The sequence below is a fragment of the Pongo abelii genome, chromosome 1, assembly GCF_028885655.2.
Source record: "Pongo abelii isolate AG06213 chromosome 1, NHGRI_mPonAbe1-v2.0_pri, whole genome shotgun sequence".
NCBI classification, from domain to species: Eukaryota; Metazoa; Chordata; class Mammalia; order Primates; family Hominidae; genus Pongo; species Pongo abelii.
This window is the reverse complement of record NC_071985.2, coordinates 218591618-218605568: the sequence shown is the minus strand read 5'-3', so window position 1 is coordinate 218605568 and position 13951 is coordinate 218591618. Positions and strand designations below refer to the sequence as shown.

At 50.9% G+C, this 13951-nt stretch overlaps 1 protein-coding gene across 3 annotated transcripts in view; it reads left to right on the top strand.

Annotated features, from left to right (window-relative positions):
- The first annotated feature begins 497 nt into the window (after positions 1 to 497).
- TMEM51 (transmembrane protein 51) overlaps positions 498 to 13951 on the top strand; it is a 67140-nt gene continuing 53686 nt past the window's right edge. Inside the window, exon 1 of one of the 3 annotated variants that reach the window (XM_002811455.4) lies at positions 498 to 715. The gene's annotated coding sequence lies outside the window, so the exon portion shown is untranslated. Of the gene's footprint in view, positions 716 to 1627; positions 1871 to 13951 lie in introns of those variants that run through there. The other 2 variants (XM_002811454.5, XM_024237287.2) reach the window with 2 other exon arrangements.

Genomic DNA, 13951 nt, shown 5'->3' with positions numbered 1-13951 from the left:
CCTCACCTCCTTAAGCCTCAGCTTTCTCTTCTATAAAGTGGGCATAACCAATAACTGCCTCCTAGGTTATGAGGATTAAATGAGATGGTTCAGGGGATGTGGGTGGTAACTCCACGCCTGGTTCATAGCAAGGATGTGAGGAATAGCAGTTGCTGTTATAGACATGGAGACTGTTTCCCCAAATGCCTTCCCACCCCCAAATCATAAGGCAGACCCAAACTTGCCTTTTTGTGGACGCCAAGGTTCTGTCGAGCTGTTAGGGTGCAAGTTAAGAAGCCAGAATGGCGGGGTGGGGGGAGAAATGCCCGCATGTTACAATTCTGCAGGTATACACACGTGGACACCATATGTACCCATGAATTCCGCCTTTGGAAGTGAACTTGATTGCAGCCTATTTTCGTCTGGAGGCGGTGGATTCCCGGTAGGAGGCGCTTCAGTCCTCGGCTCGATCCTGTGATTCCCGCCAGCTGCCTATCGGCTTCTCAGTGTTTGAACTTCAAAGGGCTGGACGCTCACCCAAGAAGAGGACCCCGGCCTGACCTCTCTCGGAATTCAAAAAAATCTAAGGCTGAGAGAGGGAATGGGAGCTGGCTCTTCCCTGTGTTTAGAATCCACGTTTTTTGGCGGTCTGGTTGAAACCAGCCCACCCTAGTTCGGGCGCCAGAGCAACGCGGTACGCAGGACAAATCTCCAAAGGGCGGAGGCAGAGCCGCGGGTAAGAGGCTTCCGCGCCGACTTCGGGTTTGCACTTCTCGGAGCCAGGACTCGGCGGCGGCTCCGGGCCTCCATGGATCCGAGCAGAGACTGGCTGCCCGCCTGCCACTTGCAGGCTGGGAGAACGCCAGCCGGTGCCTCGCCGGGAAAGTTCTCGGCAAAGCTGGGGATGAGCCCTCAGCAGGGCAGGCTCCCGGTGCAGCGCGCCCCCATCTATTGCCCGCGCGCAAGAACCCGGAATGGGCCCCACCTGGGCCGGGACTCAGGCGTGCGATCCCGAGGGCGCCCTGGGGACCCTGGCCGAGGGCGTGAGCTGACTCGGTTTTAAAAAACTCGCTTCCTCCTTCCCTACTTGTGCCCGTCACTCTCCTCGCTGGGAACCAGCCTAGGGCAGAAGGGGGAGAGGGAGGCGGTGGCCTCCCCGGGAAGGAGGAGAGGTGAGTGTCCCGCCAGGTAAAGGCGGGGCGGCTGGCAGAGCTGTGCCTCGGCGTCTGCGCCTGGTGTGGGAGGGAAGCGGGTCTCCCGGCTCCACTTAAACTCCTAAAACCTGGGACTTCTGGCTTGAGACATTCCCCGACCACCACCCGTCACTCACACGCGCGCGCGCGCGCACACACGCATGCACACCGATTCTCTGGGCCCTAGGGAGGATGGGGGGGATCAGGGCTCTATTTTCTCCCGACCGTCTCTTTTCCAACTCGGCTGGCAAAGGTTGGGGAGAACTTAGGCCCAGCCCCCGGCACACACTCAACGCACTCCAGCTGCAGACGCTGGGAAGTGGGTGCCCGTCCCGCTCAGCTGCGATCCCTTGCCTCGGGCCCGGGGGTGGTGCCGAGGGCCCGGAGGGAGGGTCGGCCGTGGGCGGTGCTTCTCCGGGCTGGAGGCCGCTCCCGGCCGGCGCCGCCCTCCGCCTCCCGCGGTCCCTCCCTCCCGCACGCCGGCGCTCCCAGGCCGCGCTTCCTGCGTCCCCAGCCCGGTCCCCGAGAGGGCAGTGCGCCCTCTCCACCACCGCGTTCCCGCGGCTGAGAATCCCCCGAACCCCAGCCCCGCGATCGCGGCGTTCCCCGAGGAGGCCGCCCGGGTGGGGCGCGGGGGTCGCGAAGCCCGCAGCCCCGGACCGCCCAGCCGAGACGGAGCCGGACCCGCCGCCTCCCGGGTAAGTCTGAGCCGCCGCGCCTTGCGCCCGCCGCTTCCCGCGGAGCGCTGTGGGTTCCCCTCAGGGCCGGGTAAGGGGGCCGAGGCCCGTCTGGGTCGCCTGTCCGTCCGTCTGTCCGCCGAACGATTCCCGCCTGGGGCCGACCACCGGGAGGACTCCGCACCCCGCACCCTGTGCGGCCGCGCCCCGCCGGTGCGGGACGCTCCCGCCTCCCGGGCACCGCGCCCGGCCAGCTGGCCTCGGCTGGGGAAGGCAGCTGGCCTTGGGGGCCCCCTGTTGGCGGGGACAGGTGCTATCTGCCTGGCGGGCTTCGAACCCTTGGCTTCGCCAGAAGCGCTTTCAGAGCGTGGTTAGGAGCAGAACTTCCCAGTAGGTCCCAGAAAACCACCTTGGCGCTTTGCTCGCGCATCCCTTACTCTGTGGAAGTCGGGGCCTTTTAGGGATTTAGATTCGTGTGTGTGTGTGTGTGTGTGTGTGTGTCGCTCTACAAGCAAACACGGGGCTAAAGAATCGGGCGTGAGCAAAGTGGATTGAAACTCGAATCCTTCCCTGAGCGCATCGGTTTCTTCATCTGCGAAACTGACTTGATAACGTCCCAGGGTGCGGCGGGGCATTCATGCCCAGCACCCAGCAAGCACTCAGCGGTAAGTTAGGTTACCGGGCCTAGGGGAGAGCAGAGTACAAATCAGATCTCAAATCAGCACACAAACGGGAGGCGCTTGGCCCGGCGCGCCTGGTCTGCGTTACAGGATAATGGTTTCTTTCCCAACCAGGGGTGGGGGCGAGAGACCTGGCCCCTTCCCCACGGTTTCCCCAGGGAGCAGCCCGTGGGCTGCCCTGCGCAGCGCTCCGAGGTGCCTGTGACAGTGCAGGGGACTGCGGGTCCTTCCCAACAGCAAGGGAGGTCTAGCTGCTGGGAACCCGGGCGCTGCCGGAGCGAGGTGGGCGGGGGCGGGACCCGAACCGGGAGGCAGGTCAGCCGGTGGAAGGATTGCCCCTCTAGGACCGGCCGGCTTCTGGCTTTCCTTTTGAATGGGTTACCTGGAGAACAGCTTGTCTAGGGAACTGTTGGCCCTGGGACCGTGAACAGCTTTCACACCCCGGAAACCTGTCACATGAGGATCCTGACCTATTGGGACAGAGCCCCTGCCCCTCCAAATATCTCACTCCACCAATTGAGAGGTACCCCCAGACTGGGAGAAAAGGCCAAAGAGAGATGAGGCTAGTGGTGAACCTGCTCCCCATGGCTTCGGAGCTGACAGCTCTCTGATGGGGTGTCTGGGGCCTGCCCCAGTGACCCAGAGCCCAGAAGCCTCAGGGAGCCCCCAGCCTAGTGACGGAGTCAGGGATACTCATGACAAGTGTTGTAGAATTGGCGATACAGTCAGGCCACACCACTTGCTGGCTGTGTGACCCGACCTCTCTGAGCCTGTTTCTTCATCTCTAAAATGGGATGATGATCTCCAAGGGTGAGGTGGGGTATTTATGCCTAGCACATGAAGTACTCTACAGTAAGTTATGTCACAGGGCTTAGACGAGAACAGAAGAAAGGAAATAGCAGGAGGTCCTGCTAAGCAGAGTATTGGAATATTCATCAGGGAACTGGAGTCCCCCCAGGAACAGGGGAGGAAGGGTGTCTGGGCAGATGGAACAGCACAGGCAAAGGCACGGAGACAGGAGAGTGCCTGGGGTGTGCTGGGCTGGGGAAGGTGCTCAGGCAGTGGAGGGTGTGGAAAAGTAAAGGGAATGGAAGGTCCGGAGTGAGCTGGACTGGACAGGTGGGGGCTTTCTTGGAATCATTCAACATATGTTGGCTGAGCACCCTCTGTGGGCCAGGCACTGTTCTAGGTGCTCAACAAAGATGAACAACATGGAGAAAGACGTCCCTTTCATTCAAGTCCTCTAAGCAGAGAAGTCGTCTGATCCCATCCATAAGTTAAGAAGATAATCCTGGCTGCCTGGAAGTTGGCGAGGATCCTAGAGAAGACTCCTAGGAGAGAGAGGCTGGCCTGTGGGTTGGTGGGGGCAGTGGGAATGAATGGGGGAGCTGGATGGGAGGCCCATACAGGAAGCAGAGAGTAATGTGTGGCCTTCATTCATGACTGTTGGTCAAGGGTAAGATTCTAGGGTTCTACATGAGGCCCAAACTGCCAGCCTGGTCTTCTGCCAGAGAGAAGTAATGAGTGAGTGTCTGGAAAATTGGCAGGACCCAAGCCCCTCCAGCTGCAACTCTCTGGCTCTCTGGCTCCAGATGTCACCAGGCCTAGGAGTTTCTCTGTCTGCGTGAGGGATGGGAAAGCTGGAGGCAGAGGCCAGCTGGAGCTTCTGGGGCTCCTGTTTTAATAGGTTGTGTTTCTGGTCAACGTTCCTCCCTCGCTCTGCAGGCCTGGCTGTAAACCCCTCAGACCTCTTGGGCTGGAAGAGGCCAGAGTGTGAGGGGCTTTAGTGTGGATTCTCTTCCCCCAGCCCCAAATTAAGGTGGGAGTCATGCAAAAGAGAAGCGTTGTCTCCCTCGGTGCCGGGAAAGTTTCAGAAGCTCAGGTGCCTTCTGACTTGGGATGTGGTATCGGGGCTGCTGACTTTTGCTTTCACTTTTGTTTCTGCTCTGAAGCTTGGAGGAATCCTCCTCTTGCAGTGAAAGCTGTGAGAATATCCTTCTCCATGCTTCATGTCTGCCTTTGCTTGGAGGGAACAGGAAGATCCTACAATGTCTCAGGTGGAGGGGACCTTCAGGTCATCAGAGACATCATACTCATTTGACAAACAAAACTCAGAGAGGGGATGGGACTTACCCAGGGACACACAGCAGTTCAGCAGCAGAACTGGGACTGGAACCCAGCCCTCCTGACTCCCTTCTAGGGTCCTTTGCGTTAACCAGGAGGCCTGGCCATATTTGGGACCAAGACTGTTTTGGGCCCCAGGTTTCTCAACCTCTCAGTCTTTCAAGCGGCTTCATAGAGTTGAGCTCCTCCCCAGCCTGGACAGGTGGTGCAGCCTCCCCTGCCAGTGTTTTATTCTCCCATCCCCTGGATTGAGCCCTCGCTGCCATGGCCACCCCTCCGGGGAGCTCTTGCTCCTGAGAAAGAAACAGGGCGTTTGTTTGGAAGAAACAAGCCACCTGTTTGGTTTCCCAATACCAGGCCACACAGCCCTGTCCCTCCCAGACAGCCCCAAGATGCTGACCAGAGATAGCCCTCTGAGGGTCTCTGCTGAGCTCCCCTGACCCTCGACTCTTCCCCTCAGCTCCCATCTCAAGACTGCTGGTTGGTCCTCACCTTCTATCTGTGGTGTTTACTTGGGCAGAGCAACCTAAAGTCTCCACATTCTCTCTTGCCCTGGATTTATCAGGCTTTGCAGCCCTTAAACCTGAATGCATAGCTTTAGATCTTAGAATATCGGGGCCAGAGGGATCTTAGCCATCAGAAAATCCACTCTGCTTATTTGACAACTTGAGAGACCAAGACCCGGGGAAGAGGAGATTTGCCTGAGATCACAGCCAGGACCAGAACCTGAGGTTCTGGAGTTTGTCTGGAATGATTTTGAGGATGATTCTTGAAAGACAAAACAGAGCACCCTCCCCCTCCAAGATCCCCCTTTCTCTCTGCACTTCACACTACCAGGCGTTTTTGTGGCGTCCGTGGTGACATGGTCAGGAGGAGTAAGGGCTGAGGGTCCTGAAAGATGAGGCGTGCACATTGAGGAGTGTGTCTGCGCATTTCCAGGTCCTGTCTGTTCAAACTGGCATTAACACCACGGCATGAGCTAGTGAGTGCATTTATCTGGCACTCCCTTAGCCAGACTCGATAATGTGCCTTTGGATGGCAGGCTTTTAAAGTTGTTTTCGTCCACAGATTACAAAAGAAGTACGTGTTCCTTGTAAAAATGAGCAGATGACATCGTGAAGGCTGGCGACCACTGTTAATATTGTGGCATTTTATTCAGGTTTTTGTTTGCTGAGCTGTTTCATGTCCTGGTTTGTTGTTGTTGCTTTTGAAAAAATAGGGACAAGGTCTCTGTGTGTTGCCCAGGTTAGTCTTGAACTCCTGGGCTCAAGTGATCCTCCCACCTCAGCCTCCCAAAGTGCTGGGATTCCAGGCAAGAGCCATTATGCCCAGCCCGTATCCTGGTTTCTCAATTCGTCATTACAGTGCCTGTTATCTTCATGTGATAATGTGAGTAACTTCATGCAGGATCTAACCTGTGGGTCTCACGTGCTTCCACCCCTTGATGGCTAGCAGGTATTCCTTTGGCCAAAACCCTGGGACACTGTGCAAAGTGCAAAGACGTTTCCAGTTCACCACTGTGGGAGTCCAGAGGGCTATTTTTCTGCATCACTGTGGGGTTTGGGAAAGCAATTCTCTCTGAACTCTTAGAAATGGAAGCCATGGGCCATCTGGGCGTGATGGGTGTGACCCAAATTCACACAGAGGGACGGAGAGAGCTTTGTTTCTTCTAACTTTTATGTGTTTATTTATTTTTGCTGTGTTTGTTTTAACCCATCCAAGTGCTGCCACGCCACCATCACTGCCCCTTGCCCCAAATCTCCCTGGGATTAGGCATGGGGTTAGGCAAGTGCAGGTCTCTAGAAAAATCAGTATTTGGCATGCTCATCTCCAAACCCTGGCTCTTGCAGAGTAGGTGTTTCAATAGCAAAGATGTGCAGAGAATTTGTTTCCTAGTCGGGTGGTTCAGGTAGGACACCCCACCCTGGGGACAGGATGGGGTGGGGTCTCTGTCTCTCTCTACCAGGATCACAGCTTTGTTAATGCCATAAATCGTCAGTACTGGAAGTACTCGTATCTTGGAGATTTTCTAAGCTCATGTTTAAAGACTGTGGACAGCCACTTATTAGTGGATTTTAGCATCGTTGAGTGGTTTTCCACTGGCTTTTTAAAAGTGAGGTAGAAGACAGTGGACTAGAAAATAGAATGCATTTCCTGTCACGAGAAATATTCCTTAGTAAAACTTTCAGTTATCTGTTTGTGGATGTGCACTGAGTCACTAGGTAAAAACGTATCTCCTACTGCATGGTAAGAACCTTGGGCAATGTAGCTCCAGTTCACTGGTTTTTATACTGTGATCCTGGGAAACCTTGGATGGGTCCTAGAAGCAACTCAGGGGTTTGCAGGGACAAAGTTGAGTGGTGGAGGCAGGGCCGACAGGAAGGAAGCTCGGCTTATGCTAAGGATACAAAACATCCACTTTTAAAACTCTGTGACTTTAAAAATAAAACAGAAAGTTGGAAGCCATTGTTCGTCTAGCCTCCTCAATTCTTAGAAAAAGAAACTAAGGCCACAAAACAGAGAGGCTGGGGCCTTTGCTGGGGGGGGAGTTAACACTCAGGCCTCACATTGAGGAGAATCTACAGATGTGGACCCTTGATCCCTCCACAAATGAGCGACTCAAAACACACGTTCACGGTGCAGCCTGTGACCCCTATAGGCCACACTGTGGTGTGCACTAGGAATTCATGTTTATCCTAAAGCCTGTCACTCTCGTGCCAACAACCCAATTTATATTGCTGAGATGCACAAAGCAGTAATTTTTTCAATGCCACACTTCAAACAAAGAAGAGTTAATAACCCTGTTCTGGCATTTCTTTGTTTTGTTTTGTTTTTTGAGACAGAGTCTCGCTCTGTTCCCAGGATGGAGTGCAGTGGTGCAATCTTGGCTCACAGCAACCTCCACCTCCCAGGTTCAAGCGATTCTCCTACCTCAGCCTCCCGAGTAGCTGGGACTACAGGCATGCACCACCACACCCAGCTAATTTTTGTATTTTTAGTAGAGATGGGATTTCACCATGTTGGCCAGGATGGTCTCGTTCTCTTGACCTCATGATCCACCCGCCTCGGCCTAGGCATGAACCACCACACCTAGCCTTCTTTTTTTAATGTCCCCAGAGCTTTACCAATGGAAGCTTCCCAGGCCCATCCCCTGGCCTGAGAGGACTTTGAGATGATAAGCCCAGGGTCACCAAATCCTGGCAGAACGAGAACTCACCACAGGGGGCAAGTTCTTTTTTTTAAGATCGTGGACTCACATGATGTGCAGTTCTAGATGTCTCCAGGAGGTTTTGCTATTTCCTCAACAGGTAAAATTAGGTGGCTCTAAATCTTGGGCAATTTTATGTCTTTTCCGTGTTTTTCTCCTCACATGTGGTCTAGGGAGGGGTGTAGAGAAGCAGGTGGAATTTACTTGCCTTACCTCATCCTACCTTTTCCTGGAACCCACAGGTTGGGCCTGTGCTGGTTAGGGTGTGGGGCATGGTTTGTTGACATTTGGTGAGGGAAAATGACTTTGTTTTATTTTATTTATTTATTTATTTTGAGACAGAGTCTCACTGTTGCCCAGGCTGGAGTGCAGTGGTGCAATCTTGGCCCACTGCAGCCTCTGCCTCCTGGATTCAAGCGATTCTCTTGCCTCAGCCTCCAGAGTAGCTGGGATTACAGGCTCATGCCACCATGCCTGGCCAATTTTTGTATTTTTAATAGAGATAGGGTTTCACCATGTTGGCCAAGCTGGTCTTGAACTCCTGACCTCAAGTGATCCACCTGCCTCGGCCTCTCAAAGTGCTAGGATTACAGGCGTGAGCCACCACACCCAGCCAGAACATGATTTTAAGAAACAAAACAAACACTCAAACTTTCTTAAGTTACCATAAGAGACCTCACATACAGCTTCATTAAAACTGCCTGCAATTTGGAGAGAAGCAGTTAGGTACTGGAACTGCCTGTGGGTAATTATTGTTTTCAAACAGTGACAGATGCAAATTCTCTTCTTTTGGGGGAAATTGCCTGTAGCTAAACACAGGCGCCATCACTTTAAACAAATCTCCTGATACTTATGGTGCGCCAGGCACTGAGCCCAGGAACAAGGGAGAGTCAGTCCCTGCCCCCCGTCCCGATGGAGCTGATCCCCCACGGGAGGCAGCAGGGATTGTACCTTAACAACATGTGAATAAAGATGAGGAAGCACAGCCCGTGAAGGAGGAGGCTTAACCCAAACTTGGGGAGTCAGGAAGGATTTTCAGAAAGAGTGCAGTCTGAGCTGAAATGGGGAGCGGGGAGGGCAGGTGCAGCCGCCGCCGCCAAAGGTCTTCCTGGTGGAGGCAACTGCCTGTGCAAAGGCCTCAAGGTGTGAAAGAGCTTCGTTAACACAGGCCAATACTGAGTGTAGAAACGCTGCACTCAGGGCAGATGCTGAAGGCAGAGGTGGAAAAAGTATTTTATGTAGTTTCTTCTTAAAAGTCATTTTGGGGGCTGGGCATGGTGGCTCACACCTGTAATCCCAGCACTTTGGGAGGCCAAGGTGGGTGGATTGCTTGAGGTCAGGAGTTCATGACTAGCCTTGCCAACATGGTGAAACCCCATCTCTACTAAAAACAGAAAAATTACCCGGGTGTGGTGGCAGGTGCCTGTAATCCCAGCTACTCAGGAGGCTGACCACAAGAATCGCTTGAACCTGGAAAGCAGAGGTTGCAGTGAGCCGAGATCATGCCACTGCACTCCAGCCTGGGCAACAGAGTGAGACTCATCTCAAAAAAACAAAAGTAATTTTTCTCAAAAAATTAAAATCGAATAACCGTAGGATCCAGCAGTTTCACTTCTGGGTGCATACTTGTCTTAGTCCATTTGTGTTGCTGTAAATAAATACCTGAGATTGGGTAATTTATAAAGAAAAGAGATTTATTGGCCAGGCACAGTGGCTCATGCCTGTAATCCCAGCACTTCGGGAAACTGAAGCGGGCAGATCATGAGATCGAGACCATCCTGGCCAACATGGTGAAACCCAGTCTTTACTAAAAATACAAAAATTAGCCGGGCATGGTGGCGGGCACCTGTAGTCCCAGCTACTCAGGAGGCTGCGGCAGGAGAATGACTTGAACCCGGGAGGCGGAGGTTGCAGTGAGCCGAGATGGAGCCACTGCACTCCAGCCTAGCGACAGAGCAAGACTCCATCTCAAAAAAAGAGAGAAAGAGGTTTATTTAGCCCATGGATATACAAGGCTGTACAAGAAGCATGGCATCAGCATCTGCTTCTAGTGAGGGCCTCGGGCAGAAGGACAGCAGGTGTCATGTGGTGAGAGAGAAGAGGAGAGAAGGAGTGGGGAGCAGACTCTTTCACAACCAGATCTTTGGGCACCAAGCCATTCAAAAGGGATCCACTCCCAACAACCAAACACCCACTAGGCCCCACCTCCGACACTGGGGATCAAATTTCTCTTCTTTTTTTGAGACAGAGTCTTACTCTGTTGCCCAGACTGGAGTGCAGTGGCACCATCTTGGCTCACTGCAAGCTCTGCCTCCTGGGTTCAAGTGATTCTCATGCCTCAGCCTCCCGAGTAGCTGGGATTACAGGCATGTGCCACCATGTCCAGCTAATTTTTGTATTTTTAGTAGAGATGGGGTTTCACCATGTTGGCCAGGCTGGTCTTGAACTCCTGGCCTCGAGTGATCCACCTGCCTTGGCCTCCCAAAGTGCTGGGATTACAGGCGTGGCCACTGCATCCAGCCTGGGGATCAAATTTCAACATGAGATTTGGAGAGGACCAATATCCAAACTATATCAGTACTCAAAAGAATTGAAAACAGGTGTTTGAAGAGATATTTGTACACCCATGTTTATATGAGCATTACTCATAATAGCTAAAATATGAAAACAACCCAAGTATCCATCAAAGGATGAATGAATCAACAAAATGTGGTCTATCCATACAATGGAATATTATTCAGCCTCCATGTGGAAGGAAATTCAGACACCATGCTGCAACATGGATGAACCTTGAGGACATCATGCTAAGTGAAATAAGCCAGTCACAAAAAGACAGATACTATATGATTCTACTTGTATGAGGAATCTAGACATCATAGAGATGGAAAGTAGAATGTTGGTTGCCAGGGGCTGGGCGAAGGGGAATGGGGAGTTAGGGTTTAATGGGTAAGGAGTTTCAGTTTTGTAAAATGAAAGCGTTCTGTGAATGCATGATAGTGATGGTTGCACAGCAGTATGATCGTACTTAATGCCACTGAACTGTTCATGGAAAAACGGTTCAGATAGTCAACTTTATGTTATGTGCATTTTATCACCCTAAAAATTTGGTGGGTGGGGGAGTCATTTTGGAAACAAGACTCAGATAGTCATTCGGCCATATCATTGCGTTCTCTCTACAGACCAGGTGTTCTTCCAGGCTTTGGGGGAAAACAGTGCCTAAGACAGGCTCCGTTCCTGCCCTCCTGGAGCTTACACCTTATTAGGCAGCAGGGAGGAGTCAGTCAAGTAGGAAACCAACAAGTAAAATAACAAATCAATAACATGTCAAATGCACTGATCTGAAATCTTTGCCACTTCCCTATGCTGGCAGGATCAAGCCGAGGCTAAGCTCTTTAACTTTCAACACTATAAAGCCCGGACTTCTTAGAGTCGGCCTCGGTTAATCTTTCCAGACCTATTACTGCTGCCTTGCCCCCACTTCAACTGCATCAGTCACAAGGAACTACTTTCCACCCCCACCTACCTCGTACCCCTGCTCAAAGCCAGGAACTTTGGCGGCTTTTTTCCTTCCTGTTCTTTCTGCTTTTCTTTCTAGACTGCCCAGAGGCTTTAGAAAACACCATAATTTCAGTTCCAGAAGTTTATCCTAAGAAAACAATTAATGAGTATAAGGAGTTAGTTTCGAGACTGTTATTTTTTGTAATAATAGCAACAAAATTAGAAACCCATTTTGTTTTTAATCTGTCCAGAGATGGTCCTAGCCAAGACTCTTTAAATAAATTTTTGTCTAATTTTGGAATAATTTTAGATTTATAGAAAAGTTGCAAAGGTAATATGGGGCATTTTTGTCTACCCTTCACCCAACTTCCCCTAATGTTGGCTTTTTTTGGGGGGGGAGGGCGGGGAGGGGACAGAGTCTCACTCTGTTACCCAGGCTGGAGTACAGTGGCGCCATCTCGGCTCACTGCAACCTCCACCTCCTGGGGTCAAGCGATTCTCCTGCCTCAGCCTCCCGAGTAGCTGGGATTACAGGCATGCACCACCATGCCTGGCTAATTTTTGTATTTTTAGTAGAGACAGGGTTTCACCATGTTGGCCAGGCTGGTCTTGAACTCCTGACCTCAGGTGATCCACCCACCTCGGCCTCCCAAAGTGCTGGGATTACAGGCGTGAGCCACCACGCCCGGCCTAATGTTGGCATCTTACATAATTGTATTATACTTATCAAAGCTAAGAAATTGACATCACAACTAACTAAACTACAGACTTTATTTTGATTTCGCCGGATTTCCCACTGCATTTTTATTCACCAGGATCCAATTCAAGATGCCACATTGCATTTGGTCTTCTTGTCTCCTTAGTATCTTCCGAACTGTGACACCTTCTCAGTCTTTTCTTAAATTTCATGACCTTGAGAGCTTTGAAGAGTACTAGTTAGTGTTTTGTAGAACTTCCCTGAATTTGGGTTTGCCTGATGTCTTCTCCTGACTGGACTGGGCCTTTGGGTTTTGGGAAAGAATCCTACAAAGGTGAATCATGTTAGGATGGAAATAATATTAGTGTAACTTCTTATTGATGACATCAGCCTTGGTCACTTGGTTAAGGTGGTATCTGCCACATTTCTCTGCTGTAATGTTACTACAGCCCCTTTTTGGAAGGGCCTTCTTTAACATGAGAGCGAAAGGCAACATTATAAAAGAGATTATTGCAAATGATTTTTAGATTAGGCTCCTAAAATTTAAAAACTTTGATATATCAAATGATAAACTGGGGACAATATTTGCAACACAGAGACAAGGAGTTGTGTTCTGAATACATGCAGGGGCTTTGCTTTTTTTTTTTCCTTTTTTTTTTTTTTTTTTGAGACGGAGTCTCGCTCTGTCGCCAGGCCAGAGTGCAGTGGCACAATCTCGGCTCACTGCAGCCTCTGTCTCCCGGGTTCAAGCGATTCTTCTGCCTCAGCCTCCCAAGTAGCTGGGACTACAGGTGCGTGCCACCACACCCAGCTAATTTTTGTATTTGTAGTAGAGATGAGGTTTCACCATGTTGGCCAGGATGGTCTCCACCTCTTGACCTTGTGATCCGCCTGCCTTGGCCTCCCAAAGTGCCGGGATTACAGGCATGAGCCACCACGCCCAGCCTGCTTTTCTAGTAAGTAAGGAAAAGCTGAATGCCCTAGTTGAGAAATGGGCTAAAGAAGAAATGCTGAGGCCAGGCACAGTGGCTGACACCTGCAATCCCAACGTTTTGGGAGCCTGAGGTGAGAGGATAGCTTGAGCCCAGGAGTTTGAGATCAGCCTGGGCAACATGGTGAGACCTCATCTCTATAAAAAATGAACAAAATTAGTTGGGCATGGTGGCATGCACCTGCAGTCTCAGCTACTTGGGAGGCTGAGGTGGGAGGATTACATGAGCCCAGGAGGTAGAGGCTACAGTGAGCCGTGACTATGCCACTGCACTCCAGCCTGGGTGACCCTGTCTCAAAAAAAAAGAAGAAGAAATGCTGGTGGCCAATTAGTACATGGGAAAAAAAAGAATCAGTATTCAGCCTCATTGTATTAAAGGAAATGCCAATTAAAACAATGCCATCTTTCACACAGGAAATCTGAAATGTTTTAAAAGTTTTAAAATTTTAATTTAAATAATGCTAACTGGGAGGTAGTGCTTTCAGGAGCTCAGCGTAGAAGTGTAAACTGGAGAACAGTCTGAAAATGCAGGCCCAAACCTTTAAAGCACTTAGCTTTAAAACACTTTTAATTCCAAGATTTTAACCTTGTTATTAATATCTTCAATACCAAGATTTTATCCCGAGGTAACAATTTATGGTTGTATACGGAGTTAATTTCAACAGTATTTTTTATAATAGCAATAAAACTAAAAATCAAATATATTTGCAGCAACAGGGAATTAGTGACATAAATTGCAGCTCTTTCATATACTGAGGTGGTCCTCAACTGCTAAAAATGCCAGTGTTGATGAATACTGATGATATGAAAGATTGTTCATTATACATCAAATTTTTAAAAATTAAGATTATACTGGGAGGTGGAGGTTGCGGTGAGCCGAGATTGCGCCACTGCACTCCAGCCT